We start from the raw sequence: 17,500 nt of genomic DNA on the forward strand, positions 1-17,500 counted from the left end.
ATAAGAGTTTAATAACTCTTCAACTAACTTTCGTTCTGGTGTCTTGGTATCAAATCGCATAAGACACAAGATTCTACTGGCCAAATAGAATCTAGCACATTGGTTAACCTGGCGCCGCAGTCAACTCATGTGCTTGGATCGGATCGAGCTATTGAGTATTGGGCCTGCATACTCGCTCATCCGTATCCTTTGCGTACCGCCCCATGGCCCCGTCCTTAGAGTTAATGACTAATAGGCTTAACTCTTTGTATGTCTGCACCACAGTTCCCGTTCGTTCCGTGCCGTGGCCGGATACGTATTGCACAACAGTAGATACCATCACCTGACGTATCTAACACACCACTATTGTAACTCGTCGTCGAAGGACCTTTCAAGTGCCTGATGGCCAGGGGAGCTCTTACACGGCACGGAGACACAGTGATGCTCGCCCATCACAGTGTACAACGATCGAGTTTGCTTAAGTGTCTGGGTACCTACACACCAGACACAATGCAATGGCCACGGATCCACACAAGGCACATCACATGCAGAAAGCTTCACCAGATTATGACACATACCACACTCTTGTAACTCGTCGTCGAAGGGGCGTTCAAAGTGCCTTACGGCTAGGGGAGATCTAGCACGGCACGGAGACACAGTGATGGTTGCCCATCAAAGTGTACAACGATCGAGTTTGCTTTCCGCGCAAGCGTTCTAAGTGTCTGGGTACCTACACACCAGACACAATGCAATGGCCACGGATCCACACAAGGCACATCACATGCAGAAAGCTTCACCAGATTCTGACACATACCACACTCTTGTAACTCGTCGTCGAAGGGGCGTTCAAAGTGCCTTACGGCTAGGGGGGATCTAGCACGGCACGGAGACACAGTGATGGTCACCCATCAAAGTGTACAACGAACGAGTTGGCTTTCAACAAATTCTGACACATAGCAAGCGAGCGACCGAGCTACACCGAAGGCAGCTCATGGTTTTTCACTCGCGGACGATCATCAGTAATGATCCTTCCGCAGGTTCACCTACGGAAACCTTGTTACGACTTTTACTTCCTCTAAATCATCAAGTTCGGTCAACTTCAGCCATGCCAGCTGCAGCTCACGAAGGACCCGCGGAAGGTAAGCCTCCAGAAACCTCACTAAATAATCCATCGGTAGTAGCGACGGGCGGTGTGTACAAAGGGCAGGGACGTAATCAGCACTAGCTAATGACTAGTGCTTACTAGAAATTCCAGGTTCATGGGGACCGTTGCAGTCCCCAATCCCGACTAGATGGGCATTTTAGTGATTTCCCGTTCCTCTCGGAATGGGGGCGCCTATTGGCGAGAACACGCTGCGACCCACATTGTAGCACGCGTGCAGCCCAGAACATCTAAGGGCATCACGGACCTGTTATCGCTCATTCTCAGCTTGCTAAACACAAGTTGTCCCGCTAAGCAGGGCAAACGTAGCCGACGACCGCCCGTGAAGGCGCCGCCCGGCTGTAACGTCAGGTGCGCCCGGAGGCGCACTGCTGACAGCGTTCTAGTTAGCATGTTTGAGTCACGTTCGTTATCGGAATTAACCAGACAAATCATTCCACGAACTAAGAACGGCCATGCACCACTACCCTTAAATTTGAGAAAGAGCTATCAATCTGTCTTACCTCGATAAGTTTGGACCTGGTAAATTTTCCCGTGTTGAGTCAAATTAAGCCGCAAGCTCCACTTCTTGTGGTGCCCTTCCGTCAATTCCTTTAAGTTTCAACTTTGCAACCATACTTCCCCCGGAACCCGATTTTGGTTTCCCGGAAGCGACTGAGAGCACCGAATAGGGGTAGCGTCTCCCAATTGCTAATTGGCATCGTTTACGGTTAGAACTAGGGCGGTATCTAATCGCCTTCGATCCTCTAACTTTCGTTCTTGATTAAAGAAAGCATCCATGGCAAACGCTTTCGCTTCAGTTGGTCCTACGACGGTCTACGAATTTCACCTCTCGCGCCGTAATACCAATGCCCCCAACTACTTCTGTTAATCATTACCTCTAGGTTTCTGACAAACCAACGAAATCGTATAAACCGAGGTCATATTCCATTATTCCATGCAAGATTATTCTCGGCCAACGCCAACCCCACGGGGGGGCCGGACGCTTTGTCTTAGCCTGCTTTGAGCACTCTAATTTGTTCAAGGTAAATGTGAGTATCTTGAGCACCATGAGGAGCCCGTGCCGGAGTTAACCGGTAGCACGGTACTCGTTCACAGAGTAACGCCCAAGTACACCATTGTGAGTCGCAGCCGTGAGCGCGCGCACGAACGGCCCCGGCGTGTAACCGGGCGCCCGTGGCGGTCACGTGTCTGGACGGGCAATCAACTTCGAACGTTTTAACCGCAACAACTTTAATATACGCTAGTGGAGCTGGAATTACCGCGGCTGCTGGCACCAGACTTGCCCTCCACTTGATCCTTGTTGAAGGATTTATACTCAACTCATTCCAATTATGGACCATCGTTAGAGAGGTCCATATTGTTATTTCTCGTCACTACCTCCCCGTACTGGGATTGGGTAATTTACGCGCCTGCTGCCTTCCTTGGATGTGGTAGCCATTTCTCAGGCTCCCTCTCCGGAATCGAACCCTGATTCCCCGTTACCCGTCGCAACCATGGTAGTCCTCTACACTACCATCAATAGTTGATAGGGCAGACATTTGAAAGATCTGTCGTCAGTCGACAAGCGACCATACGATCTGCGTCCTTATCCAGACTTCAACTCAAGCCGCCCGGAGGCGATTGGTTTAACTAATAAGTGCACCAGTTCAGCTACCCGCGAGGGCAACAGTCCCGGCATGTTGCATGTATTAGCTCTGGATTTTCCACAGTTATCCAAGTAACTAGTGGTAGGATGATCTTGTGAATTATAGCTGTTATACTGAGCCTTATGCGGTTTCACATTCATTTATGTTTGTACTTAGACATGCATGGCTTAACCTTTGAGACAAGCGTATATTACTGGTAGGATCAACCAGAATTCGTTCCACTACAGACACACACTCGCTTAGTGGGAAATAAATTTCCACACAACTCTCTCTCTCTAGAACCATATGGAATGGCTCTTTGGTGTTGGGTAAGGCACCAATTTGTTGGGGTGTAACGGTCACCACCAACTTTAAGTTTGTTAGGGCACAACGGAAACCACTAACTAAACTTTAGGAAACTAAATTTCCTCACACATTATCTCTCACCATATTAGCACTAGGTGCTATCCACGATTGTACAACGTTTCAACTCTTGAATCGACCGTAGGGCCGCGGAATTGCTTCCGGGCCCCTATTCTCGCTATTAATTGTTCATCTCTTTCAATACATCGAGTTCGTTCCATTGGGTAGTTCGCATGGCGAACGTTTTGATGCAGCCCCCTGGGGGACCACGGCACTTTACACCGGGTATGGTGTATGCGCAACCTACAGATAACAATAAACCCCTTATGCGTGTGTAAACCGATGTTGGGCTGCTCAACATCTTTCATGGTTACATCACTTGCACCAGAACCCACGGTGCCGATTTGGTAATATGTTGTACATTTACTCTCAAGATGTACGCTTCGGCCCCTTATTCAGGGGCTCAAGCTATTACCAGCAAGAACAATCCTCATCCAGACTTGAACTCGAAACACCCGGAGGCGAACGGTTTAACTAATAAGTGCACCAGTCTTGAATCCATGCGTCGGTGGAAACAATGCCGGCGTGTTGCATGTATTAGCTCTGAACTTAGCGAGTGATTGCCTTGCAGCTGTCATACTGAGCGTAGAGCGTGATTATCGCTCACTTGAACCATGTTGAATGGCTCTTTGGTGTAGGGTAAGGCACCAATTTGTTGGGGCGTAACGGTCACCACCAACTTAAGACTTGCTTATAGGTATTTCAACGTTTTCAACTCTTAAATCGACCGTGTTTCATTATCATCTCTTCTTCTTATTAAATGCATAGAGTTCGTTCCATTGGGTAGTTCGCGTGGCGAACGGTTTGATGCAGCCCCCCGGGGGGGACCACGGCACTTTACACCGGGCATGGTGTATGCGCAACCTACAGATCACCAATATATTTGTGATCGATAATGCACACTTCTTACACGACTGACCAGTCGACAGCGCTGCCTTCCTATTATGCGTGTGTAAACCGATGTTGGGCTGCTCAACATCTTTCACGGTTACATCACTTGCACCCGAACCCATGGTGCCGATTTGGTAATATGTTGTACATGGTCTCAAGATGTACGCTTCGACCCCTTATTCAGGGGCTCAAGCTATTACCAGCAAGATCAATCCTCATCCAGACTTGAACTCGAAACACCCGGAGGCGAACGGTTTAACTAATAAGTGCACCAGTCTTGAATCCATGCGTCGGTGGAAACAATGCCGGCATGTTGCATGTATTAGCTCTGAACATAGCGAGTGATTGCCTTGTAGCTGTCGAACTGAGCGTAGAATGTGATTATCGCTCACTTGAAAGGGTCAAGCCCTTTCGAGTCGTCCGGTTTTTACGCCAGACGACTCGGTTCACCATCTTTCGGGAAGGGACCGTCTCGGTCGCAAGCTGCTCCGGTCCCCAAACAACCTGCGACAAATGATAGGAAATGCCGACATCAATACGTGTTCAGTTTGGTTTATCGCTCATAGGTCTTTTTGACCATCGATCCCTGATTATAACTCTCAATTAAACAGTCAGGAGAGTAAGGCATGCCCATCGATATCTCATCGACAGGCGATACCGCAAGAACGGCCAACGACACATCAGGTGATCGATTATTGCTACGACTTTTGCTTAATCGTTTCCACTCCTTAGAGAAAGAAACGCCCGGGGACCGTCTCGGTCGCAAGCTGCTCCGGTCCCTAAACAACCTGCGACAAATGATAGGAAATGCCGACATCAATATGTGTTCAGTTTGGTTTATCGCTCATTGGTCTGTTTGACCATCGATCCCTGATTAAACTCTCAGTAATCCAGTCGGGAGAGTAAGGCATGCCCATCGATATCTCATCGACAGGCGATACCGCTTGAACGGCCAACGACACATCAGAGGATCGTATCTTGCTACAACTTTTGCTTAATCGTTTCTTCTCCTTGGAGAAAGAAACCCCCGGGGACCGTCTCGGCCGCAAGCTGCTCCGGTCCCTAAACAACCTGCGGCATCAAATGATAGGAAAAGCCGACATCAATACGTGTTCAGTTTGGTTTATCGCTCATTGGTCTTGTTTGACCATCGATCCCTGATTAATACTCTCAATTAGAAGGTCGGTAGAGTAAGGCATGCCCATCGATATCTCATCGACAGGCGATACCGCATGAACGGCCAACGACACATCAGAGGATCGTATCTTGCTACAACTCTTGCTTAATAGTTTCCACTCCTTGGAGAAAGAAACCCCCGGGGACCGTCTCGGCCGCAAGTTGCTCCGGTCCCTAAACAACCTGCGGCATCAAATGATAGGAAAAGCCGACATCAATACGTGTTCAGTTTGGTTTATCGCTCATAGGTCTGTTTGACCATCGATCCTAGAATTCAACTTTCGAGTAAGGCATGCCCGTCGATATCTCATCGATAGGCGATACCGGTAGAACGGCCAACGACACACATCTAGGATCGCATTTACTCTTCCTTGGATGGATAACCAATACCCTAGGACCGTTTCATCGCGAGCTGCTCCGGTCCTCAAACAACTCGCGAACCACCGATAGGATGATATTAGGAATGGCCGACTTTCATCCTTTAACTCTCAGTTCTGCTTACCAAAACATAGGTACTTGGACCTTAAAGACCACTATATGTTCCCCGATCGGGGGCAATCGGAACGTCTATCCATCATCAACATCGTTTCACTCATTCCGAACCACCAAATTGGACAGACAGTACCATATTCACCAACCGATTGCTTCAACTTCGCAAACTGTATGGTAAGTTCTACTAATTTCACATCTTACCATCGACTAATAGTGCATAAATCCACTTGGAAATCACTTTTCCTTGGTCCTCGGACCTTCTACGACAACGTCCAACAAATATCCGAAGTCGTTTCCCAACTTAGACCAAGCATTTCGTATCTTTACTTCTAATCGATTTTTTCTCGCATAATTGACGATCAAAATCTAAAAACCACATTTTGAGCCAGAAGCAGTCGTCCGATCGTCCTGGGGGTAGTCTCAATCGATTTAGAAGGGTCCAATTCATAAAGATACATACTCAGTCAAAATCATGCTTCTGGCTCACCTACCCCCTATATAGTAAACGAAAGCGTACAGGCGTGGAAAACGTGCCATTTTTCTCCATCACGGACTTTTTTTTTCTCGTTGCACCGACTCTAGTAAAAAAGTGAAATTTTTTACTAGTTACCAACTTTTGCAAATTATCATCGGATATCACTTTTTATGGTCTATAGTAAGTTCTTATCACGTTTTAGTAGTTTTTGAAAAAAAATTTTTTTTGAACTTTTCAAAATTTTTCAAAACAAAGTTTTTGTAGGCGGTTTTGTGTATGGAGGGTTACTAGTCTCGGGGTCACTGTTTGACCAAAAAACCACTATATATCATTCGAAAGGTAATTTCAAGGGCTACAAAAAATTGTTCTACGGCACCCCCCTCCGACGTCTAGTATTCGAGTTATTGGCCAAAAACCATCACTTGAGCGATTTTTCGTTCAGGGTACCCGACTCTAGTAAAAAAGTGAAATTTTTCTCGATTGACCAAGTGTTGCAAATGACCATCGGATTTCACTTTTTATGGTCTATAGTGAGTTCTGATCACGATTTGGTACTTTTTGAAAAAATTTTTTTGACGCACTTTTCAAAATTTTGCAAAACCAAAACTTTTTAGGCGGTTTTGTGTATGGAGGGTTACTAGTCTCGGGGTCACTGTTTGACCAAAAAACCACTATATATCATTCGAAAGGTAATTTCAAGGGCTACAAAAAATTGTTCTACGGCACCCCCCTCCGACGTCTAGTATTCGAGTTATTGGCCAAAAACCGCAACTATAGCGGTTTTTCGTACAGGGTACCCGACTATAGTAAAATGATGCGATTTTTACTAGTCTAGGAACTTTTTGGTCAAAAAATCAAGTATATGTCATTCGATAGATAATTTCAAGGGCTACCAAAAATTGTTCCACGACACCCCCCTGCGACGTCTAGTATTCGAGTTATTAGCCAAAAACCGCAACTTAAGCGGTTTTTCGTCCAGGGTACCCGACTCTAGTAAAATGATGCGATTTTTACTAGTCTAGGGAACTTTTTGGCCAAAAATCAAGTATATGTCATTCGATAGATAATTTCAAGGGCTACCAAAAATTGTTCCACGACACCCCCCTCCGACGTCTAGTATTAGAGTTATTAGCCAAAAACCGCAACTATAGCGGTTTTTCGTCCAGGGTACCCGACTCTAGTAAAATGATGCGATTTTTACTAGTCTAGGGAACTTTTTGGCCAAAAATCAAGTATATGTCATTCGATAGATAATTTCAAGGGCTACCAAAAATTGTTCCACGACACCCCCCTCCGACGTCGAGTATTCGAGTTATTAGCCAAAAACCGCAATTATAGCGGTTTTTCGTCCAGGGTACCCGACTCTAGTAAAATGATGCGATTTTTACTAGTCTAGGGAACTTTTTGGCCAAAAATCAAGTATATGTCATTCGATAGATAATTTCAAGGGCTACCAAAAATTGTTCCATGACACCCCCCTGCGACGTCTAGTATTCGAGTTATGGGCCAAAAACCATTCATACTTGAGCATTTTGCTCATTTTGCCTGTACGGGTACCGGGGACTAGTAAAATCAGGCCAATTTTACTAGAGTAGGGGTCCTTTTTGGTCAAAAAAACAACTTTTGCTCGTTCGATAGGGAATCGATAGGGCAACAAAAAATCGTTCTACGACCCCCCCTTCCGATGTCTAGTATTCGAGTTATGGGCCAAAAACAGTTTATAGTTAATTTTTCACTCGATTTTACACCAAGTATCGCACATTACTCCGGTTCTATACATTGGATCGTCAATCTTTAAGATTTTATGGGTAGTTCCAACTGTTTGCTGCATTTCATCCATACATTACCAACCGATTCAATGTCTGTGCTAGAAGTTATTAGAGGAATAAAAAAATTTACCCTTGGCTTTGGACCGTACAAGTTTACCCATTTTTGGCCCGTATTTGCCCCATAGCTCCGCCGGTATCCAAGATATCGCCACACTTTCTTCTGGCCATGGCTAGATGGCACTTGTGGCTAGATTTCTTCCATGCACCACTAACCGCTACCATGTCTGTGGCCGGAGCTATTCACGAAAGCGCCTCGCGCACTTGGTCGGATTTTTGGTCCAACTTCACCATTTTTGGCCCATATTTGCCCCATAGCTCCGCCGGTATCCAAGATATGGCCACACTTTGTTCTGGCCATGGGTAGATGGCACTTGTGGCTAGATTTCTTCCATGCACCACTAATCGCTACCATGTCTGTGGCCGGAGCTATTCACGAAAGCGCCTCGCGCACTTGGTCGGATTTTTGGTCCAACTTGCACCATTTTTGGCCCATATTTGCCCCATAGCTCCGCCGGTATCCAAGATATGGCCACACTTTCTTCTGGCCATGGGTAGATGGCACTTGTGGCTAGATTTCTTCCATGCACCACTAATCGCTACCATGTCTGTGGCCGGAGCTATTCGACGAACAACCTGCGCATTTACCTAGGTACTTTTTCGGATTTTTGGTCCAACTTCACCATTTTTGGCCCATATTTGCACCATAGCTCCGCCGGTATCCAAGATATGGCCACACTTTCTTCTGGCCATGGCTAGATGGCACTTGTGGCTAGATTTCTTCCATGCACCACTAATCGCTACCATGTCTGTGGCCGGAGCTATTCGACGAACAACCATCACATTTACCTAGGTACTTTTTCGGATTTTTGGTCCAACTTGCACCATTTTTGGCCCATATTTGCCCCATAGCTCCGCCGGTATCCAAGATATGGCCACACTTTCTTCTGGCCATGGGTAGATGGCACTTGTGGCTAGATTTCTTCCATGCACCACTAATCGCTACCATGTCTGTTGCCGGAGCTATTCGACGAACAACCTGCGCATTTACCTAGGTACTTTTTCGGATTTTTGGTCCAACTTCACCATTTTTGGCCCATATTTGCACCATAGCTCCGCCGGTATCCAAGATATGGCCACACTTTCTTCTGGCCATGGCTTGTTGGCACTTGTGGCTAGATTTCTTCCATGCACCACTAATCGCTACCATGTCTGTGGCCGGAGCTATTCGACGAACAACCATCACATTTACCTAGGTACTTTTTCGGATTTTTGGTCCAACTTGCACCATTTTTGGCCCATATTTGCCCCATAGCTCCGCCGGTATCCAAGATATGGCCACACTTTCTTCTGGCCATGGGTAGATGGCACTTGTGGCTAGATTTCTTCCATGCACCACTAATCGCTACCATGTCTGTGGCCGGAGCTATTCACGAAAGCGCCTCGCGCACTTGGTCGGATTTTTGGTCCAACTTGCACCATTTTTGGCCCATATTTGCCCCATAGCTCCGCCGGTATCCAAGATATGGCCACACTTTCTTCTGGCCATGGCTAGATGGCACTTGTGGCTAGATTTCTTCCATGCACCACTAATCGCTACCATGTCTGTGGCCGGAGCTATTCGACGAACAACCATCACATTTACCTAGGTACTTTTTCGGATTTTTGGTCCAACTTGCACCATTTTTGGCCCATATTTGCCCCATAGCTCCGCCGGTATCCAAGATATGGCCACACTTTCTTCTGGCCATGGGTAGATGGCACTTGTGGCTAGATTTCTTCCATGCACCACTAATCGCTACCATGTCTGTGGCCGGAGCTATTCGACGAACAACCATCGCATTTACCTAGGTACTTTTTCGGATTTTTGGTCCAACTTGCACCATTTTTGGCCCATATTTGCCCCATAGCTCCGCCGGTATCCAAGATATGGCCACACTTTCTTCTGGCCATGGGTAGATGGCACTTGTGGCTAGATTTCTTCCATGCACCACTAATCGCTACCATGTCTGTGGCCGGAGCTATTCGACGAACAACCATCGCATTTACCTAGGTACTTTTTCGGATTTTTGGTCCAACTTGCACCATTTTTGGCCCATATTTGCCCCATAGCTCCGCCGGTATCCAAGATATGGCCACACTTTCTTCTGGCCATGGGTAGATGGCACTTGTGGCTAGATTTCTTCCATGCACCACTAATCGCTACCATGTCTGTGGCCGGAGCTATTCGACGAACAACCATCGCATTTACCTAGGTACTTTTTCGGATTTTTGGTCCAACTTGCACCATTTTTGGCCCATATTTGCCCCATAGCTCCGCCGGTATCCAAGATATGGCCACACTTTCTTCTGGCCATGGGTAGATGGCACTTGTGGCTAGATTTCTTCCATGCACCACTAATCGCTACCATGTCTGTGGCCGGAGCTATTCACGAAAGCGCCTCGCGCACTTGGTCGGATTTTTGGTCCACCTGGCACCATTGTTGGCCCGTATTTGCCCCATAGCTCCGCCGGTATCCAAGATATGGCCACACTTTCTTCTGGCCATGGGTAGATGGCACTTGTGGCTAGATTTCTTCCATGCACTACTAATCGCTACCATGTCTCTGGCCGGAGCTATTCACGAAAGCGCCTCGCGCACTTGGTCGGATTTTTGGTCCAACTTCACCATTTTTGGCCCATATTTGCCCCATAGCTCCGCCGGTATCCAAGATAGCGCCACACTTTCTTCTGGCCATGGGTAGATGGCACTTGTGGCTAGATTTCTTCCATGCACCACTAATCGCTACCATGTCTGTGGCCGGAGCTATTCGACGAACAACCTGCGCATTTACCTAGGTACTTTTTCGGATTTTTGGTCCAACTTCACCATTTTTGGCCCATATTTGCACCATAGCTCCGCCGGTATCCAAGATATGGCCACACTTTCTTCTGGCCATGGCTAGATGGCACTTGTGGCTAGATTTCTTCCATGCACCACTAATCGCTACCATGTCTGTGGCCGGAGCTATTCGACGAACAACCATCACATTTACCTAGGTACTTTTTCGGATTTTTGGTCCAACTTGCACCATTTTTGGCCCATATTTGCCCCATAGCTCCGCCGGTATCCAAGATATGGCCACACTTTCTTCTGGCCATGGGTAGATGGCACTTGTGGCTAGATTTCTTCCATGCACCACTAATCGCTACCATGTCTGTTGCCGGAGCTATTCGACGAACAACCTGCGCATTTACCTAGGTACTTTTTCGGATTTTTGGTCCAACTTCACCATTTTTGGCCCATATTTGCACCATAGCTCCGCCGGTATCCAAGATATGGCCACACTTTCTTCTGGCCATGGCTAGATGGCACTTGTGGCTAGATTTCTTCCATGCACCACTAATCGCTACCATGTCTGTGGCCGGAGCTATTCGACGAACAACCATCACATTTACCTCGGTACTTTTTCGGATTTTTGGTCCAACTTGCACCATTTTTGGCCCATATTTGCCCCATAGCTCCGCCGGTATCCAAGATATGGCCACACTTTCTTCTGGCCATGGGTAGATGGCACTTGTGGCTAGATTTCTTCCATGCACCACTAATCGCTACCATGTCTGTGGCCGGAGCTATTCACGAAAGCGCCTCGCGCACTTGGTCGGATTTTTGGTCCAACTTGCACCATTTTTGGCCCATATTTGCCCCATAGCTCCGCCGGTATCCAAGATATGGCCACACTTTCTTCTGGCCATGGCTAGATGGCACTTGTGGCTAGATTTCTTCCATGCACCACTAATCGCTACCATGTCTGTGGCCGGAGCTATTCGACGAACAACCATCACATTTACCTAGGTACTTTTTCGGATTTTTGGTCCAACTTGCACCATTTTTGGCCCATATTTGCCCCATAGCTCCGCCGGTATCCAAGATATGGCCACACTTTCTTCTGGCCATGGGTAGATGGCACTTGTGGCTAGATTTCTTCCATGCACCACTAATCGCTACCATGTCTGTGGCCGGAGCTATTCGACGAACAACCATCGCATTTACCTAGGTACTTTTTCGGATTTTTGGTCCAACTTGCACCATTTTTGGCCCATATTTGCCCCATAGCTCCGCCGGTATCCAAGATATGGCCACACTTTCTTCTGGCCATGGGTAGATGGCACTTGTGGCTAGATTTCTTCCATGCACCACTAATCGCTACCATGTCTGTGGCCGGAGCTATTCGACGAACAACCATCGCATTTACCTAGGTACTTTTTCGGATTTTTGGTCCAACTTGCACCATTTTTGGCCCATATTTGCCCCATAGCTCCGCCGGTATCCAAGATATGGCCACACTTTCTTCTGGCCATGGGTAGATGGCACTTGTGGCTAGATTTCTTCCATGCACCACTAATCGCTACCATGTCTGTGGCCGGAGCTATTCGACGAACAACCATCGCATTCACCTTCTCGTTGCACTTCTTCGGGAATTTGGTGCAACCAAGTTTTCACTATAACTTGGTCATTTTCCGTCCATCGGACATGCGGTTTTGGGTGTCGATACTTGACACCGCACGCTACAATATGTTCCTCCACGACCATGTGGTCCGATGCTTCCAACAGGAGCTATTCGAGGATTACCGATTTTTCACCATTAAAAATGCTCAATTTTGCACCAACTTTTGCCTATAACTCAGGCTGTATCGATCGGATCTTCAATCTTGAAAAAGTTTTGGATAGGTGGCATCAAATGCTACATTTCGTTCTTCCACGTCAACTTTGTCCGATGTCTAGCAAAAAAGTTATTCGCGAACCAAGTCCAGAACCCATGCAATGGCTGCCCACATTGCATACATCACGGCGGTTAACTCTCGTTACTCTATACCGAGGACTTGGTACATTTTCAGGCATTCGTTGCTACTTCTCGGTTCATGATATTCGTTTACGGTCTTCACTAGGGCATTTGGTGCTCCTTATCGGTTCATGATATTCGTTTACGGTCTTCACTAGGGCATTTGGTGCTCCTTATCGGTTCATGATATTCGTTTACGGTCTTCACTAGGGCATTTGGTGCTCCTTATCGGTTCATGATATTCGTTTACGGTCTTCACTAGGGCATTTGGTGCTCCTTATCGGTTCATGATATTCGTTTACGGTCTTCACTAGGGCATTTGGTGCTCCTTATCGGTTCATGATATTCGTTTACGGTCTTCACTAGGGCATTTGGTGCTCCTTATCGGTTCATGATATTCGTTTACGGTCTTCACTAGGGCATTTGGTGCTCCTTATCGGTTCATGATATTCGTTTACGGTCTTCACTAGGGCATTTGGTGCTCCTTCTCGGTTCATGATATTCGTTTACGGTCTTCACTAGGGCATTTGGTACTGGGCTTCCCACTTTCTACTGATCGATCCATACTCACTTGCGTGCACCTAGCCTAGGAAGGTTTCCTATGGCTTCCCATCTTTCTACTGATCGATCCATACTCACTTGCGTGCACCTAGCCTAGGAAGGTTTCCTTGGGCTTCCCATCTTTCTACTGATCGATCCATACTCACTTGCGTGCACCTAGCCTAGGAAGGTTTCCTATGGCTTCCCATCTTTCTACTGATCGATCCATACTCACTTGCGTGCACCTAGCCTAGGAAGGTTTCCTTGGGCTTCCCATCTTTCTACTGATCGATCCATACTCACTTGCGTGCACCTAGCCTAGGAAGGTTTCCTTGGGCTTCCCATCTTTCTACTGATCGATCCATACTCACTTGCGTGCACCTAGCCTAGGAAGGTTTCCTTGGGCTTCCCATCTTTCTACTGATCGATCCATACTCACTTGCGTGCACCTAGCCTAGGAAGGTTTCCTTGGGCTTCCCATCTTTCTACTGATCGATCCATACTCACTTGCGTGCACCTAGCCTAGGAAGGTTTCCTTGGGCTTCCCATCTTTCTACTGATCGATCCATACTCACTTGCGTGCACCTAGCCTAGGAAGGTTTCCTTGGGCTTCCCATCTTTCTACTGATCGATCCATACTCACTTGCGTGCACCTAGCCTAGGAAGGTTTCCTTGGGCTTCCCATCTTTCTACTGATCGATCCATACTCACTTGCGTGCACCTAGCCTAGGAAGGTTTCCTATGGCTTCCCATCTTTCTACTGATCGATCCATACTCACTTGCGTGCACCTAGCCTAGGAAGGTTTCCTATGGCTTCCCATCTTTCTACTGATCGATCCATACTCACTTGCGTGCACCTAGCCTAGGAAGGTTTCCTTGGGCTTCCCATCTTTCTACTGATCGATCCATACTCACTTGCGTGCACCTAGCCTAGGAAGGTTTCCTATGGCTTCCCATCTTTCTACTGATCGATCCATACTCACTTGCGTGCACCTAGCCTAGGAAGGTTTCCTATGGCTTCCCATCTTTCTACTGATCGATCCATACTCACTTGCGTGCACCTAGCCTAGGAAGGTTTCCTTGGGCTTCCCATCTTTCTACTGATCGATCCATACTCACTTGCGTGCACCTAGCCTAGGAAGGTTTCCTATGGCTTCCCATCTTTCTACTGATCGATCCATACTCACTTGCGTGCACCTAGCCTAGGAAGGTTTCCTATGGCTTCCCATCTTTCTACTGATCGATCCATACTCACTTGCGTGCACCTAGCCTAGGAAGGTTTCCTATGGCTTCCCATCTTTCTACTGATCGATCCATACTCACTTGCGTGCACCTAGCCTAGGAAGGTTTCCTATGGCTTCCCATCTTTCTACTGATCGATCCATACTCACTTGCGTGCACCTAGCCTAGGAAGGTTTCCTATGGCTTCCCATCTTTCTACTGATCGATCCATACTCACTTGCGTGCACCTAGCCTAGGAAGGTTTCCTATGGCTTCCCATCTTTCTACTGATCGATCCATACTCACTTGCGTGCACCTAGCCTAGGAAGGTTTCCCTTTGGTACCGACTTCCATCTACGCACTCGATATAACCTAGGTACTTGGTACCGATGATGGTTAACACTCAAGCATTTCTTGCATCCTGCGTGCAAGGTACCAATTTTCACTTCTCAGGTGCGTTTATGAGCCCGCATTAATCCAATATCGCTCTGATGGCCTTTCTTATTATTTCATCCGATAGCCCTTGCCAAAAGCTACCAAAAGTTCCTCCACGGCCATGTGCTCCGACGCTTAGTTTAGGAAATATTCGAAAAAATTCAAAATAGGAAGCATTTTCTTATTGGAAAATCACCTTAAATCGATGGCCATTTTTTGGGCAAAAACTTTAACGTCTTCCCGACTTTGAGGGAATTGCGAATTTTAGGCACCCAGAGAAAATCTTTTACTTTAAGGGGGCGGCCGCGAAGTTGCCCAAAGTCTCGGACACAAAAATTCTCAAGTTCCCCACTCTAGTAAATCGCCCTATGAGTATCTCCTGGCCCGCGAGCTCTGCGAGCGGGCCAGCTTCGGCGATTTTTGCCTTTTCGCCTAGGCGGTTCTTCTACGAAATTGGTCCACAGCTTTTGCTCAGAAAGCTAGCATTTGTTGCAACAGTTAGGTACTTGGTACCACATTTTGGTATCCATTTGGGCATTTGTGGCAACTACTCGGTACTTTGGCCCACATTTCGCTCTACTCGGGCTTCTATGGTGGTACTTGTCGGTACTTCTGGCCAACTTAGGCCAATTGGGTGCAACTTGTGGGTACTCTGTGGGTACTTTAGGGCGTATTGTGTCTTTCGGGTGAACCTTCGCTATACTTCATGGGTACTGATGGCCAACTTAGGAACATTCAGTGCAACCTTTGGGCCTAAGGAAATTTGTCCAACTCTTTGGACTTAGAAAATTTTCTGGACTTAGAAAATTTTCTGGACTTGTAAAAATTTTCAAATGTTCAATTTGGCCCACATTTCGCTCTACTCGGGCCTCTATGGTGCTACTTGGCGGTACTTTTGGCCAACTTAGGCCAATTGGGTGCTCTTTGTGGGTACTCTATCGGTACTTTTGGCCAACTTAGGCCAATGGGGTGCTATATGTGGGTGCTCTATCGGTACTTTTGGCCATGTTAGGCCCAATCGGTGCTATATGTGGGTGCTCTATCGGTACTTTTGGCCATGTTAGGCCCATTCGGTGCTATTTGTGGGTACTCTATCGGTACTTTTGGCCAACTTAGGCCCATGGGGTGCTCTTTGTGGGTACTCTATCGGTACTTTTGGCCATGTTAGGCCCACTCGGTGCTATTTGTGGGTACTCTATCGGTACTTTTGGCCATGTTAGGCCCACTCGGTGCTATTTGTGGGTACTCTATCGGTACTTTTGGCCAACTTAGGCCAATGGGGTGCTATATGTGGGTGCTCTATCGGTACTTTTGGCCATGTTAGGCCCACTCGGTGCTATATGTGGGTGCTCTATCGGTACTTTTGGCCATGTTAGGCCCATTCGGTGCTATTTGTGGGTACTCTATCGGTACTTTTGGCCAACTTAGGCCAATTGGGTGCTCTTTGTGGGTACTCTATCGGTACTTTTGGCCATCTTAGGCCCATTCGGTGCTATTTGTGGGTACTCTATCGGTACTTTTGGCCAACATAGGCCAATTGGGTGCTACTTGTGGGTGCTCTATCGGTACTTTTGGCCAACTTAGGCCAACTGGGTGCTATTTGTGGGTACTCTATCGGTACTTTTGGCCAACTTAGGCCAACTCAGTGCTTCTTGTGGGTACTCTATCGGTACTTTTGGCCAACTTAGGCCCATTCGGTGCTATTTGTGGGTACTCTATCGGTACTTTTGGCCAACTTAGGCCAACTCAGTGCTACTTGTGGGTACTCTATCGGTACTTTTGGCCAACTTAGGCCAATTGGGTGCTCTTTGTGGGTGCTCTATCGGTACTTTGGGACATATTATGTCCTTCGGGTGAACCTTCTCGTTACCTCATGGGTACTTGTGGCCAACTTAGGAAAATTCAGTGCAACCTATGGGCCTTTGGAAATTGTTCCAACACTTTGGACTTAGAAAATTTTCTGGACTTAGAAAATTTTTTGGACTTAGAAAAATTTTCAACTTCTGTATCTTCTTCATCATGTTCCATTTTGTGGGACTTAGAAAATTTTCTGGACTTAGAAAATTTTTTGGACTTAGGAAATTTTTCAACACTTGTAAAATTTTTGTTCCTTCTTTGAAGAAGAATACTTTCCACTATTAGCTTCTTTCTCTTTTTCTTCTTAGTTGTCTTCTTATTTTCGGTCCGAGAGCGCCGACACTTGTAAAATTATCTAAGTCCGAAGACTTTTGGAATGAACCAAAAGTCAACGAACACAATACATCAACCCTATCAACATCAAGTGGCAACCCGAAGGAAGCGCAGCGGCCAGCCCATGTACAACGCGAAGTTGTAGCATGCAACCAACCAACCGCTAACCTCCAACGGCACTCAATGTATTCGTTACACATGGGCGCACCTGCACCACACTGTCGTGACCATCCAACGAG

The sequence above is a fragment of the Anopheles funestus genome (genome assembly GCF_943734845.2).
Source record: "Anopheles funestus chromosome X unlocalized genomic scaffold, idAnoFuneDA-416_04 X_unloc_44, whole genome shotgun sequence".
NCBI classification, from domain to species: domain Eukaryota; kingdom Metazoa; phylum Arthropoda; class Insecta; order Diptera; family Culicidae; genus Anopheles; species Anopheles funestus.